This window comes from Schistocerca cancellata, chromosome 4 (assembly GCF_023864275.1).
Source record: "Schistocerca cancellata isolate TAMUIC-IGC-003103 chromosome 4, iqSchCanc2.1, whole genome shotgun sequence".
NCBI lineage: Eukaryota > Metazoa > Arthropoda > Insecta > Orthoptera > Acrididae > Schistocerca > Schistocerca cancellata.
The window spans coordinates 488,575,237-488,593,791 of record NC_064629.1 but is presented as its reverse complement, the minus strand read 5'-3'; positions in this window follow the sequence as shown (position 1 = coordinate 488,593,791).

Sequence of the window (18,555 nt, the reverse complement as noted above, 5' to 3'; positions counted from 1 at the left end):
GCAGACAGTGAAATTTCACTGTCTTCGACGCTAAGTCCAAATAAATGAAAGGCATCAAAACCGAGAATGTTCTCACTGTCTCTTGATTTTAACACAGTAAAATTCACTGTCCTACAGTGAGATTTGTAAGTGGCAGGCAAACTACACTATCCCGGCACTGGAGTTGCTTGTACAGACACCTATCATCTCATTAGGGACGCTACCACCTTCACTATTATTAATAAACTGGCTGGCGAGGTATCTGCCAAGATCCTAAGAGATTACAGAAGGGAGATAGAGTAGATAGGATCCAAATTTTCTCGACATAACGCATCATCCCATTCCGCCAGGGTGCGTACTGGCCGACCGTCAATGACGATCGGGATCCGACGCATCCAGGATCAGGGCGAGGGTGCGACCATACCGGCTAAGACTAAAGCACACCGATTATGACTCATATTAATTATTACTATAATTGTAGAAGTAGATTGTAGGAAATGTTTTTTCTTAGACCTGCAGCGATTGTTAGAAGGCCAGCCCAGTGCCAGGGGCACGTCCACTGGGGTTAGCTCGGTGGGCATGGCCACAAAATAGTAGGTTTATAATACATTCTGGCACACCTGTAACGCTGCAGGAAGTAGTTATTAGTAGGAAAGTAGAGTACAGTTGATAGTGTGATTGCTTAATAGTTTTTTCCACATAGATACCTACAGATAATGTAAAACTCGTAGATTGACATAACTCCTGTAGTTAATACTAATAGTAAAATATAATAGATAAAGAATATGCTGCTAAAATGTAAATTGTAGCAAAGTTCGACCCACTAATGATTTCAGGTGGTGGGTTAATTATGTATGATATTGGGTTAATAAATAAAGAATTTTTTTTAAAAAAAAACTACACTATCCCGGCACTGGAGTTGCTTGTCCATTGTAAGCAATGAGGTGCTTGCTGGATTTAGAAAGGGTTGGTGTGCCTAACTGCTCACATGTGGCACGGTTAAGCAAAGTTACTGAGGCACCTGCATGTAACTGAAAGTTCACACAACGGCCAGAAATTCGTAATGAGACAAATAGTATGTAATAAAGTCGTTGCACAGGACTAGGGTGAGAAGGAGACACACAACCTTAATCTTACATTTGTCAGGAACTGTTGTAGGTTTTGAAAACACAGCGTTCACTTCATGTGGACGAGCCTGTTTTTTTTTTTTTTTTTTTTTGGAACGGGCAAAACGCGTTTTTGTGCCGTTGCAAACAAACTGCTTGGACATGGCATTTTTTTTTTCCCACGCATGTGATACGTGGCGTTACGTGACGCGTCATCCTGTCTTTTATGACAAGCAAAACATCTAGGTCAAGACTTCACTAAATTCACAGTACGCGCTCGTTGTTGTGGCTTCTTGGAGTGGTCGCGAACAAGGGGCGACTAGATCCCAAAAATCGGGGCCTGGTCAAACTTTTCAGTCGCTGTGGCATTCGAATTATATTGCACAAATATTTGCTGTACTTGGGGAACTGACGGATCAGAGTACTTTTAGATCTGTTCCCGTATTCTAATATCTTTGACATTGAATGTTATTGCATCCTGTATCATTAAATGACTGTAAAAGTTGCCACAATTACACTTGAACTTACAGTTAATTCCGTGTACTAGTGGCGGTACGTTTGTTCTGGCTTTTTCTGCAAGCGAAAGAACTGATATCTAACTGCAGCTACTTGGACTTGCTGGTCATAGCATTGAGTTAATGAAGCGATTAATTGGTCATACACAATGTGATCAAAAGTATCGGGACACCTGGCTGAAAATGACTCATTAGTTCGTGGCGCCCTCCATCGGGAATGCTGAAATTTAATATGGTGTTGGCCCACCCTTAGCCTTGATGACAGCTTCTACTCTCACAGGCATTCGTTCAATCAGGTGCTGGAAGGGGAATGGCAGCATATTCTTCACAGAGTGCTGCACTGTGGAAAGGTATCGATGTCAGTCGGTTTTGCCCGGTGCGAAGTCGGCGTTCCAAACCAACCCAAAAGTTTTCTATAGGATTCACGTCAGGATTCTGTGAAGGCCAGTCTATTACAGGGGCGTTATTGTCGTCTAACCACTCCGCCACAGTCCGTGCATTATGAACAGGTGCTCGTTGGTAATGAAAGATGCTACCGCCTTCCTCGAATTGCTCTTCAACAGTGGGAAACAAGAAGGTGCTTATAACATTAATGTAGTCCTGTGCTGTGATAGTGCCACGCAAAACAGCAAGGGGTGCAAGCCCACTCCGTGACTGGCGGTACGTTTGTTCTAGCTTTTACTGCAAGCGTATGAACTGATATCTAACTGCAGCTTTATGGACTTGCTGGTCGTAGTGTTGAGTGAATGCAGCGATTACTTGGTCTCACATAGATGAGTTCGTCGGGAGACTCGGTTGGGAATAGGTTTTGTATTACCCTGAACACAGACAACCCAGCAATCGAAAGGAAATATTGTAACTTTACAGGATCTTGCACACGTTGAACTTGAAATGTGCTTGGAGCTTTGTCAGGTATTTGACCCATTCCTCTTCCTAAATTGAAGGAACAGTGGTATACTGGTCGGTGACACTTGTTGGACTGGTTGGTTGGTCGGTTGTGGTTGTGCAACCGACGCAACTTGTGGAGCCAGTAGTTGATGTTTATGGATAAGCCATGTTTCCGCAACACCATTTCTTCCAGGAATGCTGTATCTGCTCGTTTCACAGAAGAGCTTCTGTGAAATTCGGTAGGTAGGAGACGAGGTACTGTCGGAAGTAAAGCTGGGAGGAGGGGTCGTGCGTTGTGCTTCATTAGTTCACTTGGTAGAGCACTTACTCACGAAAGGCAAAGGTAACTAAATCGAGTCTCAGTCCGGCACACGGTTTTATTCTGGCAGGAAGTTTATTATCAGCGCACACTCCGCTGCAGAGAGAAAATTTCATTTTGCAAACTGCCAGTAGTTCTTTCACCGTCGTTGGTAAGGTTTCTATTTGTTGGTTCTGAAACTCAAAAACGTGTGACATTGCCCGTATGCGGTTGAGGCGCGTGAGCATGGGATGGTGGAGACGGGGAATTAATAGTTTACACAAATACGTTATCTCAAAAAGCTAGCAAAGCCTCAGGAAAGAACAATATTATTACTTCTGCGGTTCCCCTCCTGGAACACATGCAGAACACAACAACAATATAGAAAATAGGAAAACTTGAATATTATCAGCCCTGCAAGCTAAAATACAAAAGAAGCAAACAAAATCTTTGGCAGAGTTCATTAACTTCGATCGCCATTGAATTATCCCCGGTCGCCACTGTAGAGTCTTGTACAGCAAGGAAGCAAGGGAGAGGATGTTGTTACCAGTGGCCAGTTACCTCCTTCTACAACACAAATGAACACATAGAACAATATCGTTCTTTATTCGCATGAACTTTTACTTAACTTGAATAGCGTTCATGTGTTGAGTTGTGATCTCATTAGTAATAGTCCTCTTGCACACAAAATCGCTAATCTTGCTATTACAGACTGTAATCTCGCTACTAGTCCCACTATGGTCACTAATCCGGTCGCTATGTACTATCGTAGCCTGTGATGAACTCAGCCTGCTCTGCAAGTAATTAACAGACGCTAAAATGGAATGAGCGAGTCCCTGAGTCAGTGCGCCCCTGCAGTCAGCGGCGGGGGCCTAAATACATGTTGTAGAGAGGGCGTTGGCGGCCTGTTACTTGTCGATGTGTCTCTGGCTTCTGTCATGATAGGCATGCTTGATCCAGCGCCTACTATAGACCTCCACACTTCCTCTTTGCCGCCTGGTGTGCTGGCGACAGCTTATGCCAGCACAGAAACAATCCGAACCTCCATATTCCACAGTATTTACGACCCTATTGCTTGCTACATTACGTGGACTCCCCCTACAGTGTTAATGAGACAAATGTGTTCAACGTTAGTATTATTTATGGTCAGTTTGCCCGTCTAGACTTGTAATACTTATTTTACTCTGTCTGAAGGGAAAGACATTGTAAGATATGCCATTTTCACTATGTTGTCAAGGTACACAGTAATGCATGTATTAGCTTCGTACTTCATCTTGTTGAGTTGTTTTGTGTAGCAGGAAAATTTTAATTTTATAAAAGTTTTTTATTTAAGAAACTTTTATTCAGTCCTCTAATAACGAAATGATGTATTGTTCCCTGAAGGTCTCTTCACAATTATTATCAGGTAACGTACTTACAATCACTATCAACATGCTTCTATATGCGATCAATTTTTATATAGTGCACAATTCCTCATGTTGTCTTTTACTAAAAGATATATAACAGCTACTCAGATGCCGACAAGACTGTTGCAAAAAACTCAACTACCTCCATTAATGCTACCAGATCGATATATACTAGTGTATTCGACGCGTTCACAGCAACTCCTGAGAGAACACTGGGCACCATGGAACTCTGGGAGGGCGAGGTCGAGCTGCAGCGCTCTTCCTCTAGAGGGCTCCGATGTGTAGCGTGTACCATAACTGTATGTAACGTTACTACAAAGGGGCGTGAGAAACTGCATTCCGTAATCAGGTTTCTAATTCGTGCAGTTCTTTCACATAGGGAACAATCTCTCCTTCAGCAATACAGTGCCAGACCGAACACGAGCGCTACGATATTTGCAACAGTCCGACACCTTGGATTAATTGTCATTGATACAGTCCCGACTTATTCCCATCCATTTTTCATCTGTTTCCGAAACTGAATGAACTCCTTCGAGGATTTCACCTGGATAGTAATGAAAGGGTGAAAGTAGAGATGAGCTTGCAGCTCCGTCAACAAAGTCAAACATTCTCCAGTGACGGTATCAACAAACTGGTCTCTGGTTCGGAGAAATGTGTTCGTCGCCAGGGTGAGCTCATTGAGAAATAAATATGTAGACATGAAGAACAAATATGTAAAATGTTAATAAAGTTTGCTTTACACTGAAAAAGCGTCCAGTTTTTACAGTCAAATCATAAATCTTCGTCGGGATGACAAAATGCACAAAAAGCAAAAGCGACTATGTACCACACCTATTTCGTACCAGTCCTTACACATGGTACAAAAGCACGTACACTACTAATAAAGATCTCAGCATAATTCAGCCAACACACATGAGATTCTTTGAAAGTATAAATCAAACAAATAGAAAGGACAAATAGGAATGAGGTGAATAGAAAAGTAGCTTATATTGACGCCCGTGTAATCAGAGCAACAAAGAAACTTAGGCTTCAGTGGTATGGGCACATAATGAGGATGAGCAACGAAATACCTGCCAAAAAGTGTTTCAACCTGAACCTCGTAGGAAGAAAACCACGTGGAAGACCAAGAAAACGCTTGAAGATCAGATGTGGAGGGTAAAGGACACGAACAGGAGATGTATGAAGAGAGGAGATGGCAAGCGTTTGTACACCACACCCAGGAAACTGAAGTTGGAAAACGATGCTAATGATGATGGTGATGATGATGACAATGATGATTATGATGATTCTTCATTATATCGTATAGATCTTTTGTCGAGTGTAGTGCAGCAGCTCGATGTGGCTTGGAATCAACAAGTCGTTTGAAGTCCCTGCAGAAGTATTGATCCATGCTGCTTCTATAGCCGTCCATAATTCCGAAAATATTTCTCGATTATGTCTCACAAATGATCAATGGCATTCATGTCGGATGATCTGGGAGGCCAGACCACTCGCTCTAACTGTCGAAAATGTTCTTCAAACCAATCGCGAACAGTTATGGTCCAGTCACATGGGACATTTTCATCCATATAAAAATTCCATAGTTATTTCGGAACGTGACTTCCATGAACGTCTGCAAGTGGGAGAGTCCTTAGAAAATGTAGTCCATCAATAAAGGAGGTGGCTTACAAAACACTCGTTCGACCTATACTTGAGTATTGCTCATCAGTGTGGGATCCGTACCAGGTCGGTTTGAGAGAGGAGACAGAGAAGCTCCAAAGATGAGCGGCGCGTTTCGTCACAGGGTTATTTGGTAAGCGTGATAGTGTTACGGAGATGTTTAGCAAAGTCAAGTGGCAGACTCTGCAGGAGAGGCGCTCTGCATCGCGGCGTAGCTTGCTGGTCAGGTTTCGAGAGGGTGCGTTTCTGGATGAGGTATCGAATATATTGCTTCCCCCTACTTATACCTCCCGAGGAGATCACGAATGTAAAATTTGAGAGATTCGAGCGGACACGGAGGCTTTCCGGCAGTCGTTCTTTCCGCGTTCTCAGAGGCTTGTCCAGACTGAATCTGAATATGAAGAAAATCAAGTCACCACCGTAAAGTTATACAGAGTTTGGCGTTTTCCTTCTTCAGGTTCTGGGCAGATTGCAATGAAAAAACAGGGCATATATGTTACTTCAACAATTTAGAATTCCGTATAACCGTAGCACTCGCGGTGACCAAGCAAACCAACATGAACAGAAAGAATATGTAGCGGTATTAACATATGATGTGCAAATCAATACGATCAATGGGGCGTATATCAGTAAATGACGGAAACCTTTTCACAAACGTAAAAGAAAATGCAAACCTTCCAATTTTTCCCATCTTTCTATGTTACTGGTGTAACAGGTTGTTTGTGAGTCTATATGTAGATTCTTTTTATATTATACTGAGGTGGCGTTGACATTACCTGGTGAAGTCACAGTGTGTTCCTCGTAATGCGTACATGAACTGAAATAGATGTGAGTATTCAAAACGTTGTAAAATGAGAGTATCCTTCATTGGACTAAGAATTAAAATGATTTTTCTATATGTTTAAAACATAATGGTATCAAATTTGCTAAAAACAGAGTGAACAGTGTCTAATTATTCGTAACTGACATACACTGCTACTGAACGTAAGTTGTGAAGACATGTAATTGTTGTGCAATTCCTGCTAAGTATGTAACACAAGGAAGTATAGGACTTTAAATGAAATCGAGTGAAACATGCTTTCGCTGGCACTCAAACCCTGAGGGTATCGAATGTAAATTCTTGTGTGAACAGTAAAGAAGACGAAGCAAATGTGGTTTTAGAATAATTCCACTATTTTAGCATGACTCTTTTCCAGTTTTCTACCATGATGTGAAGACCGTATCACCTAACCGCAGAAGGGTCCCCATGTTTACAACATCTTAATCTTTTACTGTTATTTATATGCCTCATTACGTTAGCTTCCCACCAGTTTCACGGTCATACCAAAATTTCTTATTTCTATTATACGAAAAAATTTAGTACAGAGGTTGATGTGTCCTCTGACATAGCAGTTATTTATTTCGAGAACTATGTAAACGCCTTAAATGAACATTTTGGTGCTGTGATCTTCAGTCTGAATATTGGTTTGATACAGCTCCCGGTGCTACTCCGTCATGTGGAAGCCTCTTCATTTTCGACTGTGGCTGCCCACATCCACTTGGCCTGCAACTGGTATAAGTAAGCGAGTACAAATTCAGGCAGTGGCTGGATTGACAGACAGTACTAAATCTTAAGGGGGAATTATACCGTATGGTCTGTCACTAAGTACAGAACTGCTCGCAATTCACACACTATTTACGGCTGTACCGGTTCTGGCACAATGTATTCATTGTTTTATTATGTGAAAAACTGGCCACAAGGCCGAGAGTAATTACAGAGTATTATATAAGCAAACAAGTAACTTGTGCTTTTGTGTCATGTTTATGTAAGTCCAAATTACGACACAATTATCTTAATGGTTTTAATGTAATACCCAAAATGTCACCCGTAGCCGTTCTCCTCACTCCTCAAGACCAGATGTGTGGTGTCACCGCCAGACACCACACTTGCTAGGTCGTAGCCTCTAAATCGGCCGCGGTCCGTTAGTATACGTCGGACCCGCGTGTCGCCACTATCAGTGATTGCAGACTGAGCGCCGCCACACGGCAGGTCTAGAGACACTTCCTAGCACTCGCCCCAGTAGTACAGCCGACTTTGCTAGCGATGGTTCACTGACAAATTACGCACTCATTCGCCGAGACGATAGTTAGCATAGCCTTCAGCTACGTCATTTGCTACGACCTAGCAAGGCGCCATTATCATTTGCTATTTATCTTGTGATGCATTTACCATCAGACCGATGTACACCAATTATGGATTAAAGTTAAGTATTCCAGAAGCTACGTACCTTGTTTACTAGACTCAACTCCTATAACTGTTCCAGACCTCACGCCAGCCTGCCTGAGCTTAAACGCGTGCCTTTCGGCTTCCTCAGAGTGGCTTGGTTGTCTGGCCAAGTCACAACAGGATGTGTGTGATATAAATTTCAGAGAATTTTCCTAGTGGCTGAATTATATTAATTATTATAATTTACGATCCAAATTTAACGTCGTATCTGCCCAACCAATTTAACATTACAGTGGATGTGTGTACTCCACATGATATAGTAAGTATCTACCACATACGCACAGGCCCAGTCTTAATGCACAATCATAAAATTTTAAGAAATGTAAGGAGCTTGTTCCCTCATTATCAGTGTGTTAAAATACTTCGCATTGCACTTACTATAACTTATAACCTAAAAATAGCTGTAACTCTATGACGTGAGTCTCAGACTGCCTAACAGGAGTCTGACAAACATGACATCACTGAGGGAATATAAAAGCAGTGGGAAATTAAGGAAATCCGAATAGGAGCACTTCTAAAGACAAGTATGTATACACACTACAGGTTAAACACAAAACTTCACAAAATGTCACCAGTATCCCACGAATAAACGATTTCTCACATTTCTTTTGCTAGCACCACCACTAGGATAGGACAGGAAGAATGACATCTTTCCTATAAACGACAAAGTTCGGGAAGCTACATCCTGTGTTCTGCTCCATAACTGCACCCATATAAGCTCCACTAACACATACACCACCTTATCAAAAGTATCCAGACACCTACTGGTACACATATGGGATGACCTTACAGGTCAAATAATACCTTGTACTTCAAATAAAAAAATCAGTATTGACGGTAGAAAAATATTATAAATAAAGTCATTAGCAGCGTGTACGGAATGTATGACCATTTGTCTGCTAGACAGGTCTGACACCATATTTAAAACAAGGAAATCATTACTGGTAGTAGGAAAACACTTATTTTGTAAACAAAGACATTGCCTTATCTGTGTGAGATTTCCAACCATTTTCCTGTGGCCTAGAACGGTTTAAGAGTTGTTCAGACATTTGGGTATGCAATCCGTCAGCTGGTTCCTCATCGCCGCAGTAAATGGGATTACATGTAAGAATGACAACGAAGTTCTCGATAAACTCTTCTGTATAATTTTATGGAACGGATATTCATGGTAGACTGAACAGTAATTCTGTCTTACCATTGTATATCTGACACATAGGTCTTAGGAACATGGTAAGAGAGATTAGAGCAACTGAATAGAATGACTGTTCTGAGTCCAATTTCGGTACACAGTGCTATTCAGAAAGGAGGAACTGATTTCAAACATTTATTCCTTCCTAACTACAAAGGATAGAAACACAATTACAACATTCCTGAAAAGATAAAGTTTCAAATTTTTAAGCAGTCAGTGTGACAATCATGTGTTGCACGACTAATATCAAAACGGTGGCTCATTTCCAGACACACACGAAGCAGCTAATCTCTTGTTATCGAATTCACAGCTTCAACAATGGGATCTCGCAGACTTTCAAGAGTTTCAGTCATAACGGCAATTAAAACGCGATATTTTACGTAACCCCATAGATAAAAGTCACAACGTGTGAGGTCTGGAGACATGAGAGGCCACTGGCGATGTCGTTCTTCTTCTGCCCCTCCTCTTCCAATCCAACGTCCTGAAATCATGCCATTCAGGCAACCTCAGACGTGCTTCGAGAAATTCTCTCATTCACTTTCTGGCATAGTAACTGGGACGTCATACTCTGTCTCTTTCGGCCTATGCTTCCTAGGTGGCATTTCTTTATTTACACTATGTGACAAAAATTAGCCGGACACCTTGCGGAAAATGACGTACAAGTTCGTGGTGCCCACCATCAGTAATGTTGAAAATCAGTATGGTGTTAGCCTACCCATTGCCATGATGACAGCTTCCACTCTCGCAGGCATACATTCAATCAGGTGCTGCGTGGTTTCTTGGGGAATGGATGCCCATTCTTCATGAAGTGCTGGACTGAGGATAGGTATCGACGTCGGTCGGTGAGGCCTGGCCTAAAACATCCCAAAGATGTTGTATAGGATTCATGTCAGGATACTGTGCAGGCCAGTCCATTACAGGGATGTTATTGTCGTGTAACAACTCCACCACAGACCGTCCTTTGTGAACAGGTGCTCGTTCGTGTTGAAAGATGCTATCACCATCCTCGAATTGCTCTTCAACATAGGGAAGCAAGAAGATCCTTAATACATCAATGAAGACTTGTACTGTGATAGAGCCACGCAAAGCAACGAGGGATGAAACCCCCCTCCACGAAAATCACGAGCACACCATAACACCACCACCTCCGAATTTAACTGTTGGCGCTGCACACGTTGGCAGATGACGTTCACCGGGCATTCGCCATACCAACATCCTGCCGTCGAATCGCCACATTGTATTCCATGATTCGTCTCTCCACACAACGTTTCTCCACTGTTCAATCGTCCAATAATTACGATCCTTACACCAAGCGAGGCGTCGTTTGGCATTTAGCGGCGTGATGTCTGGCTTATGCGCAGCCGCTCGACCATGAAATTCAAGTTTCCTCACCTCCCGCCTAACTCTCGTGAGACTTGCAGTGGATCCTGATGCAGTCTGGAATTCGTTTGTGAAGGACTGGATAGATGTCTGCCTATTGCTCGTTACGACAATCTTCAACTATCGGCGATCTCCGTCAGTCAACAGACGAATTCGGTCTGTACGCTTTTGTGCTGTATGTCTCCCTTCACGTTTCTACTTCACTGTCACATCGGAAACTGTGGACCTAGGGATGTTTAGGAGTGTGGAGATCTCGCGTAGAGACGTGTGACATAAGTGACACACAATCACCTGACCACATTCGAAGTCCTTGAGTTCCGCGGAGCGCCCCATTCTGCTCTTCAGATGGTTCAAATGGCTCTGAGCACTATGGGACTTAACTTCTGTGGTCATCAGTCCCCTAGAACTTAGAACTATTTAAACCTAACTAACCTACGGACATCACACACATCCATGCCCGAGGCAGGATTCGAACCTGCGACCGTAGAAGTCTCGCGGTTCCGGACTGAGTGCCTGAACCGCTAGACTACCGCGGCCGGCCCATTCTGCTGTCTCACGATGTCTAATTACTACTGAGGTCGCTGATATGGAGTACCTGGCAGTACGTGGAAGCACAATGCACATAATATGTAAAACGTTTTTGGGGTTGTGCGGATACTTTTGATCACTTAGTGCATCTTGTTTAATGCGGTTTGTAAGAATGAGAACTGTTGGAGCCTTTTAACAATTATTGCCGGAAGTGGGAATCGAACCCCTACCCCACCCTTACCCAAGTAGGATCTTTTCTTTTTTTTCTACCTTCTTATCTCCCCTTATAGGATTGACTTTCTCATTACAGTTAATACTTTCTTCGGCGAGCTTCTTTGTAATAGTATGTCACGCTTAGTGGACTCTCGTTTTAACTAGCGGAATGCCAAATAATATAAACCTATGATCTTGTATCAAGTGATATAAAACGTTGTGCTTTACTGAAGGTAGCCAAGGTAAAATGAATATTGTGTTTTCTTTTGGGGCGTTTCACCAACAAGTATCAGTTTTGGAAATGTTATAAATCAATAATAAATTTGCTCTCTCGTATGAAAATACGTAAATTATAAGTTCATTGCAGCCTGGTATCTTCTGTGTAAGGTGAAATAAAATTTCACTCAATCCGGATTTCGTGGGCACATAGAAAACTCATAAGCAGGAATGACTAAATGTAAAATAAAATAAATGTTCTGCGTGGCTTTTTAACTTTTCCTCCAATGAAATACTCCTAGCCGTTTTCGGAATTAAATTACATACTCATGAAACATAGCTAATATAAAGTTCTTGTCGTAAATTATAGATTTCTTCTTGAAATATAACTATATGATTTCCTCTTCTCTACATTGGGATACTGAAGAAAATCTGCCATCATTCGTACTTCATGACATGTTGCCATATTTCGTTTCTATATATTTCTTTTTCCCTGTTGTTTTATAATGTTCATATTCAAGGTACGCGTGGTAATCATCCGTCTTGCAGTTTGTTTCATTAGTACGTGACTCACAGTGAGTTCACTTATACATATCACTGCGTTATTTCCCGTTCGTGAGTATGGCAATCTCTGTGGATGATTAAGAGCCATTAAATTCATGAAATCGGGAGCTCTACGATCCATAAACGCTATTTTGTGGAGTACATACTTCAATATAGTGAATGCGTTGTCACATGTAAATCTATGGTTGAGGGTATCCACCTGCCCAAAATGTCAAATGTTCAAAATGTGTGTGCCGTTCTCTGTGGCCGAGCGGTTCTAGGCGCTTCAGTCCGGAACCGCGCTGCTGCTATGGTCGCAGGTTCGAATCCTGCCTCGGGAATGGATTTGTGTGATGTCCTTAGGATAGTTAGGTTTAGGTAGTTCTAAGTTTAGGGGACTAGATGACCTCAGATGTCAAGTCACATAGTGCTTAGAGCCATTTGAACCACTTGAACCAAAATGTGTTTGAATTCCTACGGGACCAAACTGCTGAGGTCATTGGTCCCTGAACTTACACACTACTTAAACTAACTTACGCTAAGAACAACACACACCCCCATGCCCGAGGAACGACTCGAAACTCCGACGGGAGACGCCGCGCAATCCGTGACATGGTGCCTAAACCGTGCGCCCACTTCGCGCAGCTGCCCAAATATTTCGCACGTCTTTGTAGGGTATAAACAAATATTATTTACTGTTTCGCTTGCCCCTATTCAGTCATTGACATTGAGGTACCATTATAATCTTACTTGGGAAGGTAGGTTGCCCCTACGGAAGTTTTTCCAAACCATGTTTCATTTCATATCCGGAAATTTTTTTTCTGCATGATTTCAGACATCATTTCATGTCACGAGCTCACGCAATTTTCTAGTCAGTGGTGGTCAATCTTGTCTGTGTAACTTATGTCGCAGTAGTATATCTTTAGTTGGAGATATCGGGCAGGTATCTGTGCAATACTGACACGGAGTTCAGAATTCTCTGGTTTTCACTTTTTCGCTAAAGTCGTAGTCACACTCGGATTGTTGCTACGGAGTCTCTTCCATCCGCGGCTGATCCGAAGGACCTTGCAACGCTGCCATATGTTCGTGAGATTCAATCGGCCTCTCGTTACTATCAGAGTTAGGATATGAGATCGTATTTTTAAAATGTGGACTCTCATGATAAAGCACAGCGTTCTTTGTATAGACTATTGTCAGCTATGCTGTGTGAGATTGGTAGAATCTGTGTCATGTAGTACATTTCACATTCGAATGAAATATTAAGCATTTGGTTTTTTTGTATGAGACTGAGTTCCCCATCGGAGTGAATCTCAGGACAGGCACTCATTTTGTTGAGTTGTTCTGTTCAGTTACGGCCGTAGACCCTATCTGGCACAATCTCAAAGTGAGTCTTAGAAGCTTGCAACAGTTCTTTTCCTCGCACCAGTGAATATATTGGCATACGCTATGAAGAAAGTGGTAACTGCTTTACTTCTATGTCCGTTTATCAGTACTCTTGACGAAGCATTGCTAATTTCACTCTTAGACAAATCAAGCGGTTGGTGAATCTCATCTTGACTAAGTGCTCATGGTTTGTTCGGTCAACGTCGTCTCAAAATGTAAGAAGTCTACCACTGTATTTCCTTTTCTTTCAGAATATGCACATACACTGACGGAAAAAATTTGCAACATCAAAAATTAAGTACTGCAGAGTAAAGAAATTTTTGGAATTCTTTTGTCTAGGTAACATATGTAAGTGGTTAAAATTGCGAGAGCACAGGTTAATGTAAGCGTGAAATAAGCCATTCCAAATGTGAAATGCTTGTATGTTAATAACCGGTGTAACCACCTGAATGTTGAATGGAAGCATGCTAACGTATATGCATTCTGTAGTACAGACCGGACGTCAGTTTGTGGGATCCAGTTCCATACCTGTTGCACTTGGTCGGTCAGTAAGGAGACGGTTAATGGTGGCTGTGGATGACACTGGAGTTGTCGTCTGATGATTTCCCATATCTGCTCGACATGAGACATATCTGGTGATGGAGGATGCCAAGGCCATATGTGGACACTTTGTAGAACATATTGGGTTAGAAGAGTCTTATCCTGTTGGAAGACACCCCCTGGAATGCTGTAAATAAATTGCAGCAAAACAGATCGAATCACCAGATTGACGCACTGTTTTCCAATCAGGAAGCGTGGGATAATCACGAGAGTGCTACTGCTGTAATACGAAATTGTACTGGAGGGCATAACTCCAGTTCCATTGTGTCTAGACCGCGAACAGTTTGGCTAGAGGCACTCAACTGGCCCCTTCTACCCAATACATGGCCATCACTGGCACCGAGGAAGAACTGCTGGCGGCTCACCTCCAACTGCGCAACGCTATGCACTGTTAACAGCCAACTGCCCAACACTACAATGGCGAATATTACAACAATGCTAACCAGCAACAGACTGCACACAGCACAGCCAGTGATTTTCATACAGACCGCTACGTGGCGTTACCAATAAGAAAACCTAAATAGCCTACTTACATAACAGCGCGTATCGTTGCGCAGTTGGAGGTGAGCCGCCAGCAGTGGTGGATGCCGTTGCCGGAATTCTTAAATGTTTTGAATTTACGTCTAGTAATAAACAGCTTATAGTCAAAATCATCATGTCGGCGAGTCGCATATCGGTCATTGTTACTTCGTTTCGGCGGTTCCATCTCAAAATTCGGTGTACCTTGCCAATTTATTTCATAATTTCCGAAGTACCCCGTGTTATTATTTAGTGGCTGTTCCGTATGTCTGTGTCCCTCTTCCCGTATTGGAGCGCGAGTGTCCTCTAAAATACGTAATTCTTGTATTACCAGTGTCAGCTGATCTTGTTCTTCCCGGATTTCTCTTTGGTGTTGCGTATTAATTTGATTTGGATTTTGTTTGAATTTCCAAATTTGTTCGCACTCTTCTGTGTCATTAAAGAGTACCGGTTTTGTGTCATTCAGATTATCATTTACCTTCGTAGATAAATTATTTAGCTGATCCGAAAGTTCAACTACTTTCTCTGATAATGAACTAATTTCCTCCATATGTCTTTCTGAACCAATTTTCAGAGTATCTACTGTGTCCTTTAAGTTTTCCTGAGTTTTTGCAAGTTGCGTAACAGAATCGGTAGATGCAACTGAGTCAATTTTAGCTTGCAAGGTCTCATGATTTTGATGAACAATAGTTTGCAGTTCTTTTATGGCTGCTTCGTGATTCTGTGATGCATTTTCATGCCACGAAAAAATAGGTTGAAAATGCTCACAAATTTGTGTTTTTACGTCATTACAGACTTTTTGACATTTCGATTCAATGTTATGTAGCTCAGTAGTTAAATCTTCACGTGTTTGTTCAAGCGTGGTGTCTAACTTCCTAAGATTTTGTTCCATTGTGTCTAACTTTTGAAGCTTTTGCTGTTTTTGTCTCTGATTTTGTTCCATTTGTTGCATTAATCGCAATAATAATGTATTAGTGTATGGAATCTGTTTCTCTATGCTTTTTGGCAGTGCATTTTCACCGGCAACATTCACATTTTGACAAGCAGAAAATGTGTTTGGACTTATTTGAGAAAACGGTGAGAACCAAAAACCTGAGTCTACAGTATTTGCAATATTGTGTTCTGTCATTCCCGATTCCTGAGGCGAACTGTTGCCGATCGATCGATCGATAATGATTCCCTGTTCACTACCTGTTTCACTGTCTACACCATTATTTGGCGCCCGCTCCATTTCCCTATGCACAGTTACCAAATTACTACTTTGAATGTCTGTTAATTCATTACACAGTGGTGCTGGTAAGCTACGCTCGTCGTCACTATTATTTCTCAGTTTACTTTGGAGCGTAGTGTTACGTTTTTCACACGCCATTATTTCACACGATAACACAGAAAAGCACAATTTGAATAGCAGAAATAAGAGAACACATTAACATAGCACTGAAAATAATATCTAGTTAATTGCAAGCGCAGCTGCGAAATACTTGGTGCAAATCTTCATGCATGCCACAACTGTTTTACTGTACAACAATGAAAGACTCTCTACAATTACGCGCTAGCAATAAACAAAAGCTACACTAATTACACAAACTACAAAAAAAATTCAGAAGATTTCAGTGAGGTATCATCGGCTAAGGGTCGACATATGAAACGTCCCTTTAGAAAAATTGTACATGACTGTGCTTAAACTGACACACAATATTTTTGCGCAACGGAATCTGACTTTCAATCATCCCTACAAAAGAATGGCCCTGACTAACATTAAACTATACCTTTCACAAATCACTTACCTCACATAAATCTTCGTTACTCAAGCTACTGCAATACAGCGAGCGCCACTACTGCCAGCTAAATAAAAGATTCAAACTACTGAAGGCACTAACTACTGATAGGCATAGTTAGCAAATTAAAGATTTTGATAGAGAAAAAACAATGTATTTACCTTAATATTGTTCAAAAGTCATATTATGTATATATCAGTTCATGACATCCAGTCTTACAAATTTACTGTCTCTGTCCAGATCATCCGCTCTCACAACTCCGCCATCTCTCTCCAAACATCCACCACTGCTGCTGGCTCACTTCCAACTGCGCAACGATACGCACTGTTCACATCCAGCTGCCCAACACTACAATGGCAGACAACAATGCAAACTAGCCACAGACTGCACACAGCACAGCCAGTGATTTTCATACGGAGCGCTACGTGGCGTTACCAATAAGAAAACCTAAACAGCCCACTTATAGAGTCTTATCCTGTTGACAGACACCCTCTGGAATGCTCTAAGTGAATTGCAGCAAAACAGATCGAATCACCAGATTGACGCACTGTTTTCCAATCAGGAAGCGTGGGATAATCACGAGAGTGCTACTGCTGTAATACGAAATTGTACCGGAGGGCATAACTCCAGTTCCATTGTGTCTAGACCTCGAACAGTTTCGCATGAGGCACTCACCTGGCCCCTTCTACCCAATACACGGCCATCACTGGCACCGAGGAAGAACCGGTTTTCATAATAAAACACAAGAGACGTCCATCCTGACCTCCAAAGAATTCTTGTTTGACATCACTGAAGTCGCAAGTGGTGGTTCAAATGGCTCTGAGCACTATGGGACTTAGCATCTGAGGTCATCAGTACCCTTGAACGTAGAACTACTTAAACCTAACTAACCTAAGGACATCACACACATCCATGCCCGAGGCAGGATTCGAACCTGCGACCGTAGCAGTCGCGCGGTTCCGGACTAAAGCGCCTAGAACCGCATGGCCACCGAGGCCGGCGCAAGTGGCAGTAATTTAGAGTCAGTGAAATACACGCTACAGGGTGTCTGGCTTGGAGCTGTCCTTTAACTAATCGATTTGTAACTGTTCGTTGTATCCCTGTGGTTAAAAAAGCTGATCGTATTGTTGCTGCAGATACAGTACGATTCGCCAAAGCCATACGCCAAACACGATGATCTTCCTTCTCAGCAGTGCCACACAATCGTCCAGAGTCCAGTCATCTTGCGATCGTATATTCTCGTGACCATCGCTGCCAGCAATCATGTACAGAGCTACATTCCTGCCAAGTCTTTCTGCAGTATCGCAGAAGGAACATTCAGCTTATTGTAGCCCTATTACACGACCCCATTCAAACTCATTGAGGCGCAATAATGGCGTCTTTGTTGCCTTACAGGTATTCTTAACTAATATCAACTAACTACGACCAGTCTAAGAAGTAACTAACGCTCACGACCCATACAGCTTAAATTTATAGCAATTCTTGCTGGCATCATCATTGTGGCGCTTCTAGCGCCACTCTTACATGACTAGGGTAGAGCCAAATCCGAACAGACGTTATTTTTCAGATGTAGAAACATAACTACCAATTTTCGTTTATGTCACACGACTCTTTCTTGGTTCTGCCATTTTTTCCGTTAGTATATTTTTATCAGTTCAGACGTTGCAAGCACTTATGATGCTTCGTCCAGGCTGATGTGTCCTCAGGCTCACTTTAAAATATTTTGCTTTTCTAACTTGATCCTCCTCGTTATGATAAAAAAAATGGTTCAAATGGCTCTGAGCACTATAGGACTTAACATCTGAGGTCATCAGTTCCCTAGGACTTAGAACTACTTAAACCTAACTAACCTAGGGACATCACACACATCCATGCCCAGGCTGGATTCGAACCTGCGACCGTAGCAATCGCGCGGTTCTGGACTGAAGCCCCTAGAACCGATCGGCCACAGCGGCCGGCCTCGTTATGATCTTAAAATCACAGTTCAACAGTACATCTGAGTGCACTTGGTTAATCCTGTTGTTGTTGCCTTTCATCTGTATTAGAATAATGTAACCATTCTCAAGATCATGTGGGATGTTATCGTCAA